General features: G+C 41.9%; 1 pseudogene; it reads left to right on the forward strand.

Moving 5' to 3' along the window:
• On the forward strand, nucleotides 1,761-21,704 carry LOC109216331 (annotated as a pseudogene).

Consider the following 23,079-nt stretch of genomic DNA (forward strand, 5'->3'; position numbering starts at 1 on the left):
CCATTTAGACATATGCCAGTGAACTATGCGAATTAGGACGGATATGCCCGTCGTTAATAGTTGGGCACATATATGCCCAATCCGTCCAATACTTGGTCATTCATGCCCTTAGTTTAACGGAACCACTATTTTGTCTTTCTTAAATAATTAATAACTGGATCCAACCAAAATATGCTGACCAGATCCGTTAGGCTTCGACCCAATCTTATTTCAAAGAAATTTTTTGATATATTATTTTTGTACGTTTGATTGAGAAATTGTGTGATAATCACATTTATTTATTTGAGTAATTTGATAATCGATTTATTTTTTGTTATACATCATTTCGGGAAGTAATCCTACTAAAAGTAGTAATTGATATTTATTTATTATTTTAATAATATAATATTCGAATTTGTTTGTGTTTTCTTCAATCATTTTACCATCAATTTTTATTTTTCTCACAATTTATTTGTATTTTTCACCAATCCGTTTTTATTAATTAACTATTTCATAAATAAATTTGCACAACCAATCCTGTATCAATCAGAACAGTCTGTAAGTGTTTATTTCATGTCTGTTGCGTCTCAATTATGACTAGCCAATCCAATAGGAGAATTTATTCATTCCTGGTTTGGTTGCAACAACGTTCACGAAAACAAATTGAATGGAAAACGTTCCACCTGCCTTTCAGTAGCTCGAAAGCATGTCCTATCTGTAGAGTGTAAGTTCTTACTCTCTGGTTTAACTTCACCAGCTTTAAACTGTGTGATTTTATTTATGAAATAATTAATCAATAAAAATAGATTGGTGAAAATACAAATAGATTGTGAGAAAAATAAAAATAGATGGTAAAATGATTCAAGAAAGCACAAATTAATTCGAATATTATATTATTAAAATAATAAATAAGTATCAATTACTACTTTTAGTAGGATTACTTCCCGAAATGACGTATAAAAAAAATCGATATTCAAATTACTCAAATAAATAAATATGATTATCACACAATTTCTCAATAAAACAAAATAATATATCAAAAAATATCTTTGAAATAAGGGTGGATCGGGTCTTAACGGATCGGATCAGCAGATTTTGGTTGGATCCGGTTATTAATTATTTAAGAAAGATAAATAGTGGTTCCGTTAAACTAAGGGCATGAATGACCAAGTATTGGACGGATTGGACATATATGTGCCAAACTATTAACGACGGACATATCTGTCCTAATTCGCATAGTTCACTGGCATATATGGCCCTTTTCCGTTAAAAGTAAAACTCAATATTCTCCATTAACCACTGTTCCATTTATCACAGTAGTATTAGCCGGAGCAAGACACCCCCCCCTTCCCATCTTCTTCTTTACCCTACCTACCGTCCCATCTCTCTATGCTGCAATTGACCCCCGTCTCTCATTCTCTCACAATCCTCAAGTTCTCATCACATAGAGCTTTCTCATGGAGAGAGGGTCCGTTACTACTAACAAGGCCTACCCTCATTTCAAGGAAAGAAAGCTACAGATGAAGATAATGAAACAAGGGGTTGCGTTCTTACTCCCAAAAAAACATGTCAAATTTCAAAGCAACTTCGTAATAACACCAAGGACGCGGAAAGGTTCATCTATTTTGGCCCTGTTATTAACCCTCAATAACAATAGTCTAAGAAAAGTGATTTGATTACTAATACATTGAAGAACTCAATACAAGAGAAGATAGTAAGAGAAACAAAAGAACTCAATACAAGAGAAGATAGTAAAAGTGTAGATTACAGAAAGAAAGGGGATGGGGACAGAGCGGCAGAAAGAAACAGACGAGGGAGGGAGAGAGAGACCCGCGGAAGTTGAGATTCCATCCCTTCGGATCATTGCTGAAGCTGAAATTGATGATAATGAGTGGTTCAAAACCCGGCTAGAGCTGTTGAGTTTGATTGATGAGAAAAGATTGACAGTAGTATGTCATGGCCAATTGTATCAGAAAAGAATGGCAAGAGCATATAACAAGAAGGTGCGTCCCCGTAAATTCGAGGTGGGCCAGCTAGTATTGAGACGCATCCTTCCAAATCATGCCGAAGATAAAGGCAAGTTCGCCCCAAACTGGCAGGGGGCGTTTATTGTGAAAAGAGTGTTGCCCAATGGTGCTTTGTATTTAACAGATATAGAAGACAAATGTGTAGATATGGCTATCAATTCTGATGCAGTCAAGAGATATTATATATGATTTCTTTGTTTGTCTTCAATTACGTTATTTGTATTTGGCATGTTTCAAAGATTGGAATGACGAAGGCATTTTGTTCTGCTATCCAAACACTCTTATCCTTCGTTAGTCCTTTTGAGCCTTATTTATTTTCTTTCATACCCCTCTTTTGGAATCAGAAATAGAGTTTAGAAATAGAGAAAAACAAAGAGAAAAGAAAAGAAAAAAAGGAAAAAAAAGAAAAGAAAAGAAGAAGAAAAAGAAAAGCAAAAGAAAAGTAACAAAAACAAAACAACTCTTATTCCTTGAACTACGTTCGACCTGATTCCTTGTAAGGATACGTAGGCAGCCTTACACGGTTCGGTCCCCTCAAAATAAAAATCCAAAATTTCCCAGACTCAAAGAAACTGGGGTAGAAGTGTTGATTTTGCAAAAGATCTGATTCCAAAAGTGTAATTTTGAACCCTTTTAAGCTGTTTTGAGCCTGCATGCCGCCCTTTCTTTCTAACCTTATCCACAAGCCTACACTACGGTCCAAAGAAAGACCTTCTGATCAATCTTTGAGGAATGGCAAGTCAAGTGAGATAGAGGTATGATTCACATTATGGGTAACACTTTGTCCATGTGCATAAGGAAAGGTGAATAAAATGAGAGAGTCTTATTGGTAAAAACTCTCACGGGCACCGTAAAGAGATGGAGAGCTGAGAGAAATTTAAAATGACAGAGTCTTATTGGTGAAAATCCTCGCGGGCAGCGTAAGGCGACAGGGAGTTGAGAGATGAACAAATGAGAGAGGTTTGCTGGTGAAAACCCTTCGGGGCACTATAAGCCGAATGAGGTTCGTGACTTTACAGAGAGATTGGATTATGGAAATCCGGGGGTTTTGAAGTATGGAGACGTGACATGAACTGAAATGTGATTAGTTGAATGGTTTGGGCTGATCAATCCGAAATGCATGTCATGATCATTGAGCCAGCTGCTTCACTCAGATAAGTCTCCTTTCCATTTTTTTTCTTCCAATAGTTATCTTTGTTCGAAATTTTCCTTTTTATTCCTAATTCTCGAAGTCACTACGCTTCGTTTCTTTTGGGTCTATTTTTTCCGAGTCTCTTTTAAGCTAGTCTTGTTAAATAAGCAAGAAAGGATTTCAAAGCCTGCTACCAGCTTTTTAATTGCACAAAGAGAAGTTCGGCTAGAGCACATCACAAGTGGCATGATTCAGAATTAGCAATAAGGTGTTAATTGAAGTCAGGTGGTCAAATGATTCGTGAATTTTGAGGAAACGCAAAGGTTCAGCAATTGTCAGGATAGAAATGTCATACAACAAATTGAGGGGATTCGGGTTATTCAAGGTTTTGAGGTCGAGGTTCGATCAGAAGGTCAAACAATTCTTTGCTAGCCCAAAGCAGTTAATCGGAACAAAGCATGGCAGTGGCAGAAACAGACACCTTCAGTAGGGATGCCACAAACTAACCACCACCTTTTCAAACTGACAAGATTTTCTTTGTTTGAAACAGGGGCAGGAAATTTTATTTACTCTACAGGAATCCTTCAGGAGGAAAACATGTTCAAGATAAGTTCAGTTTTAAATTTTCAGGACCCTCCTGGAGAATGGGATTTAATTTCAAATTTTTCAGGACCCTCCTGGATAATGGGATTTAGTTTTAAGTTTTCAGGACCCTCTTGGATAATGGGATTTAATTTCAAGTTTTTCAGGACCCTCCTGGAGAATGGGATTTAATTTCAAATTTTTCAGGACCCTCCTGGATAATGGGATTTAGTTTTAAGTTTTCAGGACCCTCTTGGATAATGGGATTTAATTTCAAGTTTTTCAGGACCCTCCTGGATAATGAGATTTAGTTTTAAGTTTTCAGGACCCTCCTGGATAATGAGATTTAATTTCAAGTTTTTCAGGACCCTCTCGGATAATGGGATTTAGTTTTATGTTTTTAGGACCCTCCTAGATAATGAGATTTAGCATAAGTTTTACCTTTAGGAAATAGAATTTAGCTTTCAAGTTTTCACTCTTAAGATGAGATTTAATTTTAGTTTTTAGGACCCTCCTGGATAATGGGATTCAACTTTTAAATTCTTAGAACTCTTTTGGATAACAGNAAGTATGTTACCCGGTACCAAACTGGGGCAGAAAAGTTTCTTTTATTTTGTCTGTTTTGTTGTAATGGCATGCACCCACTTGGAGAACGAGGAAATTCATTTCAAGTTTTAAGTCAGTGGCAGGCGCCCACCAGAAGAACGAGGGAAGTCATTTCAAGTTTTAAGTCAGAGGCAGGCGCCCACCTGGAGAACGAGGGAATTCATTGCAAGTTTTAAGTCAGTGGCAGGCGCCCACCTGAAGAACGAGGGAAGTCATTTCAAGTTTTAAGTCTGAGGCAGGCGCACCTGGAGAACGAGGGAATTCATTTCAAGTTTTAAGTCAGTGGCAGGCGCCCACCTGGAGAACGAGGGAATTCATTTCAAGTTTTAAGTCAGTGGCAGACGCCCACCTGGAGAACGAGGGAAGTCATTTAAAGTTTCAAGTCATTGGCAGGCGCCCACCTGGAGAACGAAGGAATTTATTTCAAGTTTTAAGACAGCATCAGGTGCCCACCTGAAGAACGAGATTTATTTCAAGTTTTAAGGCAACATCAGGCGCCCACCTGGAGAACGAGGGAATTTATTTCCAGTTTTAAGTCAGCATCAGGCGCCCACCTGGAAATGAGGGAATTTATTTCAAGTTCAAGTCATTGGCAGGTGCCCACTTGGAGAATAAGGGAATTTATTTTGAGTTTAAGTCATCGGCAGGAGTCCAACTGGAGAACGACGGCATTCATTTCAGAGGAAAGTTCAAATCAATATCAGGAGCCCGCCTGAAGAATGGGGTCGATTCAAGTTAGCAGTAGCATAATCTCGCCTCAAGAATGCGAGCCAACAGTTCGAGATACACAACAAAACTGTAGAAGATTCAAGGCAGAAGAGTAGATATGATTCTGTAGTTTTTCTTGTAATTTTTATTTTCATTTGGTTTTATTTTGATGTAATGCCAGGAACCGCGGACCGGAACCTCGACGACACTTCACTCGACACTCCACCTCGGTATCCTCTTTCACTCTTTTACTCCCAGAACTACACTGACCTGATTCCTTATAGCCATGGATATGTAGGCAACCTCGGAAGTAAGGTTCGGTCAAACCCTTTGAAAACGCTTCCCATGGAGTATCCAAAAGGGCAAAAATTTCTCGTAATTGCTCATTTTATCTTTGCCCAAAAACTCTTCGTGTTTCCGAGCAAAGAAGGGCAGCTGTGAGCACGTGATTTTTGCCCGACTAAAAATACTCCTACAAAATTCACAAAATAGGTTTTTCTAATTATTTTAATTTTTATAGAATTTTTAGGAATTTCTTGTTAAATTGTTGTTTACCTTTAGTTGAATATCTTTCTAGCTAAATACGACATGGATCATCTTGCCTCTCGCCTGTTCGAGGATATCAAAAGTTGTGTGAGTTCGAAGAATGATTATGTAGCAAGTGCCACCATGACAGAGGAGCAAATATTTGAATATCTTGACTCCCTCCTGAAGAATCTCCATGATGTACCAAACTATTGTCCAGAACTGATTGACCCATTGGTGAGTGAATACAAGATTCTTCGGGAAATGTGCAGACATCTGGGAGATTTCAGGGGGTTAAAATTTAAAGGATGCATTGAGAACAAAACTACTGAATATCTCTCTCCTCAATTTCAACTTACAGCTGATAGAGTAAGACAGTTCTGTCTTGATCTTTGGATTAGTAGAAAGTGCAAGGAGGTCGAGGAGGAGGAAGAGGAAGCAAAAGATGATGATGATGACGACGATGACGACGGCGACGATGACGACAATGATGATGAATATGATGATGATGATGATGATGGCGACATCGACGATGACGATGACAACGACGATGATGATGATGGTGATCAGGAGGAGGAGGAGGACGCCTCCAAAATCGCTTCGCTCCTCTTGGACATAATCCCTGTTGAGCTATAGGTTATATACATTTGTTCTACGAAGCTCAAAGATTCAAGTTCAACAGAAGTAGAAGGGTTCGTCAAAAAACTCCTAGAAGCATCTCCACCAATTCTTCAAAGATATTTAATTCTTGGGGTTTTGACACAGTTACCTACAAAAACAAAACTATTTACCCTTGTCTGCCCATTTGTTTTCCTACCCATAAACTAATTACATTTTCTACCCATAGTAGGTTTTTGTGGAGAATTTTTTCTTTATTCTCCAATTCTTTTTTATTTCTATGCTTCTTTTCTTTTCTTTTTTTTTCTTTTCTCCTTTTCCTTTTCTCGTTTTCTTCTTATTTTTTTCTTTTTTCCTTTTCTAATTTCATTTAACTTCTTTTTTTTATATTCTTTTTATCTTCATAATCTAATTTCATTTACTGTTTTCATTATTTTTTATTATTCTTTTTTTATATTGTTACTAAATAAAAATCAAATTGTATACCAATTAAATGTAGCTAATACAACCAAATAAATATTAACTAACATATGATACCAGTATAGTATATAACTATACCAACAGGGTATACAATTGTGCGCAAAGAGTTAAAAAAGTTTCAATTCAATTATTAAACTAAAATATCAGTTGTCAATAAAAAATTAAAAAATTCTAAAAGGATCTAATTGTAAGAATATACCGTTACTTTATATAGCATACTATAATTTTTTTTTTTTTTTTTGAATTTGCTCCTCACGCTGGGTAAAAGCTTAAAACAAATTAAAAAGGAAAAGGCAAGTGAATTTACGGGTAATAAGTATATTATTATAGTATATTGTATACTATTATAGCATATTGTTACAGTATCTTGCAGATTATTACAATATACCATAATAATATATTGTATACTATAATAGTATATTGTTGCTGTATAACTATATACTCCTATAGTATATTAGTATACTGTAGCGGTATATTGTTTTGTAAACTATAATAGCGTACTGTTGTAGTATAGCTATATACTCCTACAGCATATTGTATAACGTAGCGGTATACTGTAGCTGTGTTCTTCTTCGATTTTCAACTGAAAATTTCGATCTCACTCACCTCAAATCAGCTCCAAATGCTATCAAATTTCAGTATGAACTTCCAGAAGGTACTATAAGCAATATTTAACAGCACCCACTTTGAATCAAACAAGAAATCTTCAAAAACAAAATTGAGCTTCAAGCCCAACAATGGTGGATAATGGAAAGATTCTCATAGGATTATATTAGCATGGGACCAGAGACGTAAATGACCAGAGACTTCTGTAAATGCCATACCCACAAATATTATTACTGCCACACAAAACTAAGGATATTCTTTTGGAGTTTGAATCTCTATTCCAATATTTTACTCACCAATTGTTTCGATGTTCGTCTCTCAGAAAATGGAATTTTCAGACTTTTCGTGCCAAACTCCAAGTTTGTCCTAATCCCTGGCTATCAAGCACCAGAAGTGGAAAATGCCTAATATGTTTCTCCGAAATCTAGTTTACAGCTTCGGTGTCTTGCTGTTGGAATTACTGACTGGTAAGGCCCCGTTGGAAGCAATTGGCAAGAACACAGGGGTTGATTTACCTAGTTGGGTTCGAGATATGTTTCAAGAAAAGCCTATTATTGATGTTTTTGACAGTATGCTGCTGCATAATTACCAGAATTCTAGCTCAGCTTTTGTTTGCAGATTGCGGCTGGAAAATTAGCGGGTAATTAATTTGGGTCTCATGGGTAGGAATAGTAAATAGTTTGGGCATGGGGATTAAAGGGTAAATAGTTTGGATTTAATGGGTATAAAGTGAGATTTTCTCTTAATTCTTCTCCAAGGACGCATGGCTAGTGCAGTGGCTATCGACGCTCTACCTCAAAGCATTAATGTCATGATAGAGTTTCTATTGATTTTTTTCACTGATATACCAAACTGCTGTATCTATCGTGCCAAATTGAATGATATCTTGGCATATACTGCATTACTAACTAGGGAGATATCTATTCTGGCTCACAAGCTGGAGGAGAGCTCTTCAAATGGAGAGAATATAAAGGAAGAAAACTTTGCAGTTCCAGACTTCTTTCAACAAATTGAACAAATGAAGGGAGATCTCAGACAGAGTTACTTGGGTGCCCCAGATTCATCTCTACTTCGATTCCGTATGGGTGACGGAATACTCTTCATGAATCTTCTACTCAGACATTTAAATGATTTATTCAATTCCAATGCTTACTTAGTTGCCTTAATAAGGCAAGAAATAGGGATTGTGAAAGAAGACCTTGAATTCCTAAAATTGTCTTTCTAGAAAGTTAGGCAAACATTGGATAACGATGGATTAGTTAAAGATCTTGGTCACAAGCTTTGGATGCGGCATATGAGGCAGAGCATGTCATTAATTCCGTTCTTGTTATAGATAATGGTCTCTCGCATCTTATCTTCTCACTTCCCAATGTCATGGAAAAGATCAAGGTTATCGTGGTAGTAGTCATCGGTACACAGATGGAGGATATTGCTTAGATTGGAGATCCCCTTGATGCAAGGGATTCTGACGAGCCAGTTGATCAGCCTAAAGCATCATATGTTGCTGAGGTAACAGTAGGTTTCAAGGAAGAAGCAACTGGGATCATTGACCAACTTATTGATGGACCAACAGAGCGTGATGTCATATCAATTGTTGGAATGTCGGGCTTGGGTAAAACTACTCTGGCCAACAAAGTATATAAGAATGCATCGGTTGATTGTCATTTTGATGTTCGTGCATGGTGCACTGTTTCTAAAAGATGTAACAAGTCAAAGGTGTTGCAGCAAATTCTTAATGAAGTTACTAGTCCTAAGGACAAACAAAGGGAGGGTGATGAAGCTGACATTGCTGAAGAGCTAAGACGAGAACTATATACAAAAAGGTACCTCATGTCTTGGATGATGTTTGGGATAATGAAACAGGGGAGATGTTAATAGCATGTTTTCCAAAGGTTGAGAGAGGAAGTCGAATCATTTTAACAAGCCGAAGCAGTCAAGTGGCTTTGCAAGTTAAATGCCATAGTGATCCTCTTTACCTTCGATTTTTGACTTTAAAAGAAAGTTGGAAGTTATTTAAAGAAAAGGTATTTGGAGAAAAAGTTGCCCTGCTGAACTGTTCGATGTTGGACAAAAAATAGTTGAGAAATGTCAAGGTCTTCCATTGGCGGTTGTTTTGATCGCTGGAGTTATTAGAAGGAAAGAAATATATTGAAATTCTAAATAACCTGAAATATATTGCTTTTGAGAACGACGAGCAAATCATGAAGGTTATGCAATTGAGTTATGACCATTTACCTGACCAAGTTAAGCCGTGCTTGCTTTACTTCAGAAGATCTCAAAAGAACAAAAGAACTCCTGTCTCAAAGTTGATACAGTTGTTGATGGCCGAAGGTTTGTGGATCATATCCCATCCAAGAGTTTAGACGAAGCAACTCAAGCTTACTTAGTAGATGCTTTAATTTCCAGTAGCCTGGTAATGGTCTCCGAGAGGAAATCAATTTTTTCTGGTAAGATCAAGGTTTGCGGATTTAACTCCTCTCCATTTTTTATTGTCTCTATTTCCCCAAGTTCCTACTTGGATTGATGGCACATGTCACTTTTTGACATAATGGTTCAGATTTAATTTACAAAAGATGGGTCTAAATCATGGTTAGAATAATAGTATTTCCATTTGCTACCGAAAATTTGTGGAAATCCCACAATTCTAGCAAAATAAAAAGAACTCTAACTATATTTTCAGAATTTATAAATATATGTGATACATTAAAATTCTCTTTATCTCATCTTTAAACTGATATTACATACCAAGTCTTTGCCACTTAAGAAGAACCTGAGGTGTATAGTCAGTTTATTTCAGTAACAATAAAACTTCAATGTCTAAATTATTTATTCTCTGTTTTTTCCTCTTCTAGAGCTTAATTTTAGGATGTTTCTTTTTTGTTGAATTTTGCTGTAACAATAATCTCTCAAAAACATAATATCCATGGCAAGAATCTGTATAACTGTATATGCAACAGGATTTTCGGTACTATTTTTGGAGTAATTTTGGGCAATATAATTTTTTTTGAATATTATTATATATTAATACTACCTATTACTAACCTTGGTTAAGACCAATCTTTAGATAATTAAATCTACACCATTAATGATAAAAGGTGACATGTGTCATCTATCTATATAGGGACTTGGGGAAGTGGAGACTATGAGAAATGGAAAGGAGTTGAATCCAAGGTTTGCTATGTGTGTTTACCGTGAAAATGGTAATTACAATTAAATTTGATTATGGGACTCTAAAAATACGTGATCTATTTTTATGCCGGTTGTTAAGCAGTTGATTCTATGTATGTGAGACTTAGAATCGAAATAAGAGTTGAAGGTAAGGTGATGATCACACCAATAGATTAACAGTCGGGGTCTCGAGCTTGTCGATCCGGTGCCTCGAGGTCGATTCCGAGGCTCGGCCGTCAGCTATCGAAGGTAGTCGAGGTATGACTAACAGTTATGATAAAATCATAGAAGGCTCTTTATGGCCAATGATAAACAATAAATGATGAACTATAATGAAGATAATAAATGAGAACAATAATATCAAGAAAATATGTAAGAGAGCAGAGAGAATGTTGTTTTATATTTCTTATAGAGCAGCTGAAGCAACAGATGCCTCCAATATGGTAAGGACCCCCTTTATATATAGAAAGGGGGGATCCCATCATAGTATAAACACATTTATTACAAAGATATAGAGATGGGACGGCTAGTTGACGTCATGATGCGGGCTCAGACTAGCCTGACAGACTTTGTCGGATCCAGCTATACTCCTTGGGAACCCCCCTTTTCCCCGATATAGCCGTTGGTCTGCATGGCTCTGACGTCGAGCATCAACAGCCCTCGAAGGTGAACCTCGATCCCAGTCTCGAGCCTTGGGAAGTATGCTCGCGGGGCATCATAATCACGGGGAAATTGGACCCCCCGATTTTACCGTGCACAGATAGTCTCCGCATTTTTTAGAGTGAAAGTGATAAGAAACGACCTTGAATTCCTGCGCCCTCTAATACTTTTGTAGCAACGACGGTCATAAGGTGCCAAAAGACGATGCACACGCAGCCCCTGAAGGTCTTTGCATTGATTATGGCAGTTAGCTGTCCCTTGGCCTCCTTCAACGCGCACGCGGGGTTTCGATAAATACTCACCTTCTTGTTCTTTACAACTCACTATATTTCCATCCCCTAGAAAAGGTTCGTTCTACCTTTACTTCTGCTCATTCTTAGGAACGCAGCTCCCCTTTTTCTTCCGGAATTTTCTAGGAATGGCGAAAACTTCCGCCTTTGCTTCCTAGGAGAATGTGTCCTCATCCTCTTCACTTTTATCTCAAGGTGAAGCGGGCATACCTCCTTGTGCTGAGAAATATGTCCCAGGATTCTTTGCGATGACTTCTGATTTCAAGGTCGAGAGGCCTTCTTCGAGGCCGGGGCGTCGTGAGCCCGTGACTCAGTATATTAGCTCGATAACAGACGTCGGAAGAGTGAGAGCTGATTGTCGCTGGAGGGATGCTATGCTTGTGGATATCGCTGCTCGGGAGGAAGATATTACGACATATAAAGCTGATTTTCTCAGTGTGTATACTTACCCGTTTACACTAGGGCTGGTGGGGCCATCTTCGCCCCCGATCGATCCCGTGATTCTTGACTTCTGCCAGCAGTATCAAGTGACCCTTGGCCAAATTCATCCTTCATCCTGGCGTGTTGTTTACATGATTAGACACTACGTGAACATGATCAAGGAGATGCCCTTCACCCTTGATTATATGATCAGGATGTACAACCCTCGTCTCTTCCGCGGGGGTCTAATCAAGCTCCGCTACCGAGCCCTGAGGGCCCCTTCTCCTGTACCGAGGAGTTCGGGAATGGGGGATGACCTGATCCCGGCGGAAAGGATGCCATTCCCCGAGAGGTGGAATGTGGAGCGTAAATGGACACATTATCTAGCATTCCCTCGCTTCTCTTTGACTACATTCTTCCAGGCACTTAATTTTTCTTGCGAATGCAGCCGCATCAATTTACCCTGGCGCGGTTCCGGACCTCCCAAATTGGGTCGGTCGTCTGGACTCGATCTGCCCGTATGTTGAGCAAGTGTGGCGTGATCTATCCCAAGCTCGGTGGGAAGCTAAGGATCATGGTGGGACTCTACCCCTGTTGTAGTCACATTTTTCGATCTAAGTCACTATTAGCAGCGTTCTCGTTCCCTGCGCTTACTTCTTGCATTTGTGTAGGTCTAGGGGAAGTCCCTTTGATGAGTTGCCTGGCGGGGAGGGTGCTTTGGTACCCGATGAAGGGAAGAAAAGGCAAATGGAATCATCGGACGGACCTTCGGAATCCAAGAAGATTAAGGCGGAAGAAGCTAAGGCCGACCAGACAGCCCTAACTCCGGAATCGGCGGGAAACCCTCGAGTTAAAGGTGAGGGGGAAAATAGCTTCTTGTCAGCGCCCGAGGGAGTGATAAACCTGGCCGATCCTTGGGCCGTAGAGATAGTGGCTTCCGAGCCGAAGTCTGATGTCGTTGCGATCCAGCTTTATAGCGGAGGGACGACTGAGGGAGTATCGGGTGCTGCCTCTGAGCTGGCCGATGGCCAGGGTTCTCCTCGGGCAGGGGTGCCTTCGGTAGGTGGTTCGGAGGGGCCTGTTCTGGAGCCCTGATTGGACAAGGGATGGTCCTGATCGACCCTGCTAGTGACGTGGTCGTGATTGATTCCCTTCAGGAAACGACCCTACCTCCTAAGGGAGTGCAAGATGCCCCGCGCGAAGAACCTTCTAACGCGGGAAGACCTATCAAAGGCGGAGATCCGCTCGAGAGGCTTCCAACCGTTCCCGAGGAAACCCCTCAGATCGATGCTTCACTCGTCTTTGGTGAGATGAGCAGGCTTTGCGAGCAGGTAATTTGTGCGAATCCTATTTGTCGCTCTGGCCTCGGTTGTTCTGACCTTTGCCTTTCTAACTTGTCTTTTTTCGTGGCTTCAGGCCAAGGCGCTTTATAGTCAGACTTTCACCCGGTATCAAGATGAGGTGACCCATCATGAGCGCGAGAAGGCACACCTTACTGAACAGGTTACTTAGTCCCCGTTTTGCCATTATCTGAATGTTTTATCAGATCCCAGTGTTTTAACATCTTGGATCTGATTCGTGTAGTTTGAGAAGGAAAGTGCCCTGCTGAGGGAGGAGCTCCGGGCCAGAGACTCTGAAGTTTCCGAACTCAAACGGCATGTGAGGGAGATAACTTCCGATAGGGATGCCCTCCAGGAGAAGGTGACCTTAGCCGGGTGCCAGCTTAGTGACGCGAGGGAGGATAGTGACAAGTACAGAGGTCTCCATTATGAGCTGGTAGCTGCATTATCCGGGATCAAAACTGAAGCCGAGGCACTTATATCTTTGCATAGAGAGGATGCCATGGCGACGATCACTCAAATCGGGAGGGCGTCTGAGGGGACCGATCCGAAATTGACTCGAGCAGTGGAGCGTGCTCGATTTGGATCTCAGAGGCAGGCTATTGGGGACGTACACGCGGGAGATATCATTCTGCCTGCCGAGCTCGGGAGGGTGGAGACTCTATAGAGGAAAGATGCTGACTTGCTTGCTTTCGGAGGTGTGCCGAGCAGTGGCTCAGGAGGTGATAAAAATGAAGGCAGAGCCCCCGGAGGGGAAGAGGCCATCGAGAAGGGGCCGCTGAAGGACCCATAGTTGTTGGGGTGCATCCCTTGGTGAAGCCATCGAAAATGCAGGCTCGATGATAGATTAGGATTTTGTTTGTTTCTGTCTTTGTAAGGGTTTTTTCAATATTTGTAAACATCCCCCTTGTGGGCCATAAGAAGGCTTTTTGTTTCCTACCCCTTCTTTTTGTTCTTTGGAAATACTATGTGATGTATTTTTACTTTCGACCGAGGTCCCTAATCTCGGGTTAGACCCTCGGTCCTGGTTTTTTCATGCATCCGGCCGGTACGACCTTTGATCTTAGCGCTGGTGATAGCGACTCGTACGTATTGGGTCGGTACGCCCTCTTAGCGTAAATTGTCATTTAAGCTCTGATGCTTTTCGATCTTAGGCATTCTTAGTTAACTGTTCCGAGTTCAGTCTTTGAGTCGAATTTCGACTTGAGCTCATTTTGACCCTCAAGTTTTTGGATTTGTGCGGGCTGGCGACAATGGCTCTTACGCCTTGGGTCGATGCGACCTTTTATGTGGGCTGGCGACAATGGCTCTTACGCCTTGCCCTTAGGAATATGTGGTTAACTATTTTGGGTTCAGTCTCCGAGTCTGGTTCCGACTCGAGCTCATTCGACCCTCAAGTTTTTGATCTGTGTGGGCTGGCGACAATGGCTCTTACGCCTTGGGTCGATGCGACCTTTTATGTGGGATGGCGACAATGGCTCTTACGCCTTGCCACTTAGGATATGTGGTTAACTATTTTGGGTTCAGTCTATGAGTTGGGTTTCGACTCGAGCTCATTCGACCCTCAAGTTTTTGATTTGTGTGGGCTGGCAACTATGGCTCTTACGCCTTGGGTCGATGCGACATTTTATGTGGGCTAGCAATAATGGGTCTTATGCCTTGGGTCGAAGCGACCTTTTATAGGCTTTGGTTTTCCCTCGTTAAGGACTTTTGAAATAGTTTTTGCCTGACTCTTCGATGGTTCGAGAAGAACCTCGATTACGAGTCATTTTGTGGCGATGATCGAGCACCCGGGAGGTTTGGCTCGGGGGCTGACTATTTCGAAGCCTGTGATTTGGAGCTGACATGGTCGAAGCTCTTTTGCCTATGTCGAGGGTAGCCTGTTTAACCGGTTCTTTTCGAAGTAGATTCGAAGTAATTGAAGGCCTGTAATTTTGTAGCGAAGGTCGGGCGTCCCCGAGTCGCGTTAGTTTTGCTGGTGCAGCCTTATGACCGTAGTCATTTGTGCTTGGCTGGAGCCATTTTTGATCCCTAGTGAAGTAGTTTAGGCGTCTATATGCGAGGTAGCCTTTTAGGGGTCTTACAAGTTCGATAATAACCTTAACTTTGAGATCGGGTTTATGCCTTTAGTAAGGTCTTACAAAATTTTCATGCCTTTGAGGTCTCATTGTTTTTAGATACTGTACAGTATGGTCATGCCTTGCTTGAGTCTTACAGATACTGTTGTTGCTTATTAGGTCTTACGAGATCGAGTCTGCCCGCTCGGGGTCTTATGGCCTTGGGTTTTAATGAATGGTGATTGGCGATAGTCCCTAAGTCATCAAGGGTATCCTGGCTCGGGGGCCGTTACTTGAAAGCTTGTAGTTGCCTCAGAGGGCTTACGATTTTGGCAACTCCGACCCTGAGGTCATGCGATTTTTTGAGATTTTGGCGCTCAGCTCCGAGTGTTCAGGACACTTTCGGCTTCGGAGACGCTTTGATTTATGTTGCTCTCGTTGAGGGTTATAGTTTGGAGTTCCAACCTCGGGTCTCCTGGGTGTCGAATTGTTGATTCCAGTCTCCCGATGTGTCGCTGACTTTTATGATAGAGGATCCTTTTGCTAGAACGTCGAGTTTCCTTTGAAGCGTGAAATGCTTTGATGAGAAAGTATTCTCCTGATTACTTGGTACAAGTATCCATGTTTTGCTGTTAAGGGCTCGGTTGCTCTATATGGCACGGTTCGTTCGACCGTTTGGCCCTGGTACATTACTTTCCTATCGAGTCCCATTTGAGATATCTTGGTGCTTTCCTGAGTAGGTGACCTTCCGGGGGATGCCCCCTAGTATTCGAGGTGGATTGCAAAAGAAATCTTGAATACTTGTTGAATCTCCTTAGGTAGCATATGGTCGCTGCCTCGTTAAAAACCTTGCCGTAAAACCCTTCTAGGACAAAATCCGGTGAAGGAAAGAGTGCACGCAGTGCTCGAGGGTGCTTTCGGAATTTTCAACTCGACTGCCCTACGCAATAATAATCGTTTTAACATTCGATAGTTTCCAAGTTTTCTAGAAGCTGTTCGCCCTCATGGTACCTAGCTTGTAAGAACCCCTTTACCAACTACTTCGGAGGACCAGGTACGGTCCTTCCCAAATTTTGACCTAGCTTCTCTTCATTAGGGTTTCGGGTGTTAAGGGTGACTTTCTTAGGTACCAAGTCCTCAACTCGAAATGCCAGGTTTGGTTCTCCTATTGTAATACCTTTCGAATCCTTTGCTTCTGGGCGCCAATTCGGACCAGCGAGCTTCCCGTTTTTCATCTAACAGTTCGAGGCCGTTTTCATGGCCCTCTGTTTGAGCTCTCGGGTGTCTGGAACCTGCGCTCGGCTTCTCCGACCTCCACCGGATAATAGCTCGGCCCGTACACGCAGGGAGAAAGCGTTTCCCCTGTGCTTGATTTTGAAGTTGTTCGGTATTGGCCATAGCTACTGATCCGGGCCAACATTTCTCTCACTCCCTTGGCGCTCTCTCAACTTCTTTTAATCAAATTTTGATAGATGGTTTTATTTGTGGACTCGACCTGGCCGTTTGCACCGCGGTGTAAGGCGTCGACCAGGATTCTCTGATTTTGTGATACCTCAAGGAACTCGTGGTTACCTTGCTTCCGAAGAATCGCCTCCCGTTATCGCATGTTATCTCGGAGGGAATCCCGAATCGGCACATAATGTGGCCCCAGATGAAGTTGATGACTTCTTTTTCTCTTATTTTCTCGAAGGCCTGCGCTTCTACCCATTTTGAGAAATAGTCAGTCATAAACAAAATGAATTTAGCTTTACCTAGCGCCGTCAGCAGGGGTCCGACGATGACCATTCCCCATTTCATGAATGGCCATGGCGATAAGACCGAATGTAGTCGTTCGCCGGGTCAGTGAATCATGGGGGAAAATCTCTAGCATTTATTGCATTTTCGGACAAATTCCTTGGTGTCTTTCTCCATGTTGTCCCAGTAGTAGCCTGCCATGATCACCTTTCGAACTAAGGAACTGGCACCGGAATGGTTTCCTTGCAAGTACCCTCGTGAATTTCTCAGAGTACATAGTCTGTATCCCCTAGCCCCAAACATACTGCTAGGGGGCCATCGAAAGTTCTCCTGTACAGAGTCTTGTTTTCATCGAGCGAGAACCGGACTGCTTTGGTTCGCAGGGCCCTCGATTCTTTTGGATCCGCGGGCAATTTTCCGTCTTTTAAATAATTAATATATTTATTTCTCCAGTCCCATGTTAGGCTGGTGGAGTTAATCTCGGCATGACCTTCTTCGATCACAGATTTAGATAGCTGAATAACAGCCCCGGGGAGTAGGTCATCTTCTTCAACAGATGATCCCAAGTTTGCGAGGGCATCGGCCTCGCTATTCTGCTCTCGAGGCACGTGGACCAAGGTCCATTCTTTGAAACAACATAATGTGACTTGGATTTTATCCAAATACCTCTGCATCCTGTCCTCCCGGACATCGTAGCTCACATTCGCCTGGTTTACTACCAGGAGTGAATCGCATTTTGCCTCGATGGTCTCGGCTCCCAAGCTTTTGGCCAGTTTTAAACCTGCAATCATATCCTCGTACTCGGCTTCATTGTTAGTCAATTTTGTAATTTTTATATATTGCTTGATTACGCCGCCCGTAGGTGGCTTCAGGACTATACCGAGTCTGAATCCTCTCACGTTTGTGGCGCCGTCGGTGAACAGGTTCCATACCCCGGAAGATGTGCCTGATTTTAGTAAAAGTTCCTTTTCTACCTCGGGCACGAGGAAGGATGAAAAATCGGTCACAATGTCTGCACGAATTCGGGACTTGATGGCCGTTCGGGGTTGATATTCGATATCATACCCCCCAAGTTCGATGGCCCATTTGGCCAATCGGCCCGGTAGCTCGGGTTTATGCAATATGCTCCGGAGAGGATATGTCGTTAGAACGCAAATACGGTGGTATTGAAAATAGGGCTTCAATTTTTGCGAGGCGGTTATTAACACGAGAGCCAATTTTTCTAGGTACGGATACCTAGTTTCGGCATCCCTTAGGGTCCGGCTTACATAATAAACAGGAAATTGCGTACCTTGCTCTTCTCGAACCAGCACACCGTTTACCATGTTTTCTGATAAGGCCAGGTATAGATATAGTGTTTCATCCTCCTTTGGTGTATGGAGTAGAGGCGGGCTAGTCAGATATCATTTCAACTCCTCTAAGGCGTGTTGGCATTCTGGAGTCCATTCGAAGTTATTTTTCCTTTTGAGTAAAGAGAAGAAATGATGGCTTCTGTCGGATGATCTTGATATGAATCTGCCCAGAGCCGCTATTCATCCTGTCAGCCGTTGCACGGCCTTTACATTATTTACCATCGTGATTTCCTCGATGGCCTTGATTTTATCGGGGTTAATCTCGATCCCCCTGTTCGATACCATGAAGCCCAGGAATTTGCCCGAATCCACTCCGAAGGCACATTTCTCGGGGTTGAGCTTCATGTTGTAACTTCTGAGGATGTCGAATGTTTCCTGCAAATGAGTCAAATGGTCCGCTGCGCGCAGGGACTTAACTAGCATATCATCAATATAAGCTTCCATGGATTTTCCTACTTGATGCTCGAACATTTTATTAACTAGACGCTGGTACGTAGCCCCTGCATTTTTAGTCCGAACGACATTACGTTATAACAGTAGGTACTATATTTCGTGACGAACGAAGTCTTCTCCCTATCCTCGGGGTTCATCTGAATTTGATTATACCCCGAGTAGGCATCGAGAAAGGTGAGGGTCTCGTGGCCGGCCGTAGCATCGATCAGACGATCAATGTTAGGCAATGGGAACGAATCCTTGGGACACGCCTTATTTAAGTCTTTATAATCTACGCACATTCTTAGCTTATTTCCCTTTTTGGGTACCACTACTACGTTGGCTAGCCATTCGGGGTACTTTACCTCTCTGATGGACCCTATTTTAAGAGGTTTCGTTACCTCCTCCTTGATGAATGCGTGTTTTACCTCGGACTGTGGTCTCCTTTTCTGCTTCACTGGTTTAAACCTGGGGTCGACACTCAGTCTGTGGGAGGTTATTTTCGGCGGAGTTCCTGTCATATCTAAGTGGGACCAAGCAAAACAGTCAATATTGTTAATAAGAAATTGAATGAATTCTTTCCTAAGTTCGGGGGTTAATCCCGTTCCCAGGTATTCCTTACGATCTGAGAGGTGTTCGATAAAAACAGTCTGCTCCAGATCTTCGATTGTAAAATTTAGTGCATCCGACTCTTCGGGGGCAATGAAAGTTTGAGGAGCGAAGAAATCTTCTTCGTCGTCCTCAGGGGTCTGTATGCTCCTAGACTCATCCGAGGTTGGGTGCAGGAGGGTCGGTGCCTCGTGGTAAACCGCAAACATTTCTTTCGCCGCCTGCTGTTCTCCATAAATGGTCGTTATGCCATCCTTTGTGGGAAATTTTATCATCTGATGCAGAGTTGACGGTACTGCCCTTATGCTGTGTATCCATGGCCTGCCGAGCAATGCATTGTACCTCATGTCGCCATCGATGACTTGGAACTCGGTGTTTTGAACCGTGCCGGACATGTCGACCGGGAGGGTGATTTCTCCTTTTGTTACCTCACCGGTCATGTTGAAGCCGTGGAGGACCCGGGAGGTGGGTATGATTCGATCGAGCAGCCCAAGCTGTTCTACTACCTCTGACCTGATTATGTCATCTGAGCTTCCTGGATCCACGAGCAGACGTTTAACTCGAATGTTGCTCAAAATAATTGAGATTACCAGCGCGTCGTTGTATGGTTCTGCCAAGGTCTCGAGATCCTCTTCGCTGAATGCGAGGGTGTCTTCGGCCATGCGGTCTCGGGTCAGCCTTTCTTCTGCGGTGGATATTATTGTCCGCTTGATCATGGGCCCTTGGGGAATGTCGGTCCCTCCAGTAATTATATGAATGATATGCCGAGGAATCTCTTTTTTTGCCCAGGTTGAATTTTGCTAAGTTTCCCGCGGAACTTTTTGGCGCACTTTCTGGTGAATGTGAGGAGCGACGTCAATGCATTGGGCGTCGCGTGAGGTTGTATCCTTGGAGGTCAGCTTCGATGCGTTCATAGGGTCTTGTGGTGGTATACCGGCACCTGGAACAGCCATACCATTCCCTCCGTGGATCTCGAGATTGTCATTTTCGACTCTATTTACTGAGCTAGGCATCTCAACCTGAAATTGAAGATCTTGGACAAGAAAGGTGTAAAAGATAACTTGCGTTGTGTAACGGAACCAGCAAGAAAATAATTACTATTATTTTTAGCCCCACGGTGGGCGCCAAACTGTTTACCGTGAAAATCATAATTACAATTAAATTTGATTACGGGACTCTAAAAATACGTCATCTATTTTATGCCGGTTGTTAAGCAGTTGATGCTATGTATGTGAGACTTAGAAACGAAATAAGAGTTGAAGGTAAGGTGATGATCACACCAATAGATTAACAGTCGGGGCCTCGAGCTTGTCGATCCAGGGCCTCAAGGTCGATTTCGGGGCTCGACCGTGAGCTATCGAAGGTAGTCGAGGTATGACTAACAGTAATGATAAAATCATAGAAGGCTCTTTATGGCCAATGATAAACAATAAATGATGAACAATAATGAAGATAATAAATGAGAATAATAATATCAAGAAAATATGTAAGAGAGCAGAGAGAATGTTGTTTTATATTTCTTATAGAGCAGCTGAAGCAACCGATTCCTCCAATTTGGTAAGGACCCCCTTTATATATAGAAAGGGGGGATCCCATCATAGTATAAACACATTTATTACAAAGATATGGAGATGGGACGGCTAGTTGACGTCATGATGCGGGCTCAGACTAGCCTGACAGACTTTGTCAGATCCATCTGCACTCCTTGGGAACCCCCTTTTCCCGATATAGCCGTTGGTCTGCATGGCTCCGAGGTCGAGCATCGACAACCCTTGAAGGTGAACCTCGATCCCAGTCTCGAGCCTTGGGAAGTATGCTCGCGGGGCATCATAATCACGGGGAAATTGAACCCCCCCGATTTTACCGTGCACAATGTGCATGATGTTGTGCATGATTTTTGTTCAATAAAAGCCAACAATGAAAAGTTTTTTAAGTTCATCAGTTCAAGTGCTCAATTTCATGCTTCAGATTTCATGCACCGTCGTCTAACCATTCATACTAACAACAAATTCCACAAACAATTTGTTTTGTCCAACTCTCAAGAAGATAAGCAGCTTTAATTCTAGTTATAATAGCAAACATCTCATCTCTTTGAAAGTGAGCGGTCGGCTTGATCTCTCCTATATCTGTCACATAAGACACTTGGGGCTTCTTAGAGTGTTGCAACTGGGCAACACAACAACATTAGTGGTGGTAGTCCTAGTAACATTACTTCCTTCTTTGTCAGCCCTCACAGCGTCTCTAAGGTAGTCGGGGACTTCTAAATATATCTGACTATAGTAGATGTTGGCTTGCCAGACTCCATATTGTGCCAGTTCATGTGCTATCTTGTTGCCTTCCCGGAAGTTGTGTAGGATTGGTGGATTCCCTAACATCTTCAGCCAGTACCTGCATTTAAAAATAAGTGCATTATAGGGTAGAGAATAAATAGATTCAATAAGTGATGGTATAGAAGCTGAGTCTGTCTCGATTTCAAGATTTGTGAATTGATAAGCTACTGCTATTTGTAATCCATAGCATAATGCCTCAAGTTCAATATAGAGAGGAGATGGCCCATTAGTTTTTTTTAGTAAAGCCAAGAATCCATTTCCCAGTCGAGTCTTTGAACACACCTCCTATCCCTCCTTGTTTAAATCTACCCTTAAAAGCCCCATCTATATTTAACTTCAGTTGGTGGATGGTGGGGGGTTCCCATTTGGTAGTGACCTGTAAAGGTCTGTCTACTTTGTTGCAATTGATGTTACTACAATGTAGATATTCCATGGCTCTTGAGATAAAAATATTGCTATCAACTGAGTTGCAAAGGTTATGAAAGGTGTTCCTATTTCTATTTAGCCAGAGAGTAAAAGAGAAGAGACAGTCCCAGGTTAGAGAGTGTCATATGAGTTGAGGTTTTTGCTTGTAGAGGCTGTCCAGCCAGTGGGCAGATTGGGTGTCAATTGATTGTATGCTCACACCTAGAGCATCCCATAAATGTTTTGCTATTGGGAAAAATAGAAAAATATATTGTGGAGTTTCCTCAGTGGTGGGGAAAGCTGGGCAATACAAGGGAGTGGCAATCCCAATGTGATTCAGGAAGGATTTTGTAGGTAATCGATCATGGTAGCATTGCCATAGGAAATATTTTAGCTTATTCCAAGTTTTCAGTTTCCAAAGCCAAGCAAAGTTTTTACTTTGGGTTTGAGTTGCATTAGAGGTTATAAGAGGGTACATAGATTTTGTGCTGAAGATACCATCTATGGTGAGCGCCCATATCGGAGTATCAGTGCGATTGTAGATGTTTACAGGTTGGAGAGAGTGAATTTCAGTTAAAATATGGGATGGTAGCTCAAAGGACAGTTGTGATAGGTCCCATGAACTGTTAGAGAAGATATTCAAAATCTTGAGAGTTGACTCCTTGTATGTTAGGGGACCTTGGATCATACTTTGTATGCTTTTTGTTCATGGCAGCTAGTTTGCATGCTAAAAATCCACGTGGGAACCATCTCCAATATGCCATGCAGTAGCGTCTTTGCAAATGGTTTAACCTGTGAGGATGTTTTTCCATATGAAGGAGTGAGAGGAATCTGAGAGTCGACCAGAGTGTTTGGAATTAAGGACTGCTGCCCATATAGCAGTGGGGTGACTAAAGAAGTGCGAAGTGAGGCTTGTAATAGCCGCTTTGTTTTTATCCAAGAATTTTCTTATCCCTAGACCCCATCATGCTTGGGCAATGAGACAATGTCCCATTTAATATAGTGGATTTTCCTTGATA

The sequence above is a fragment of the Nicotiana attenuata genome, chromosome 2, assembly GCF_001879085.1.
Source record: "Nicotiana attenuata strain UT chromosome 2, NIATTr2, whole genome shotgun sequence".
In the NCBI taxonomy this organism is placed as follows: Eukaryota; Viridiplantae; Streptophyta; class Magnoliopsida; order Solanales; family Solanaceae; genus Nicotiana; species Nicotiana attenuata.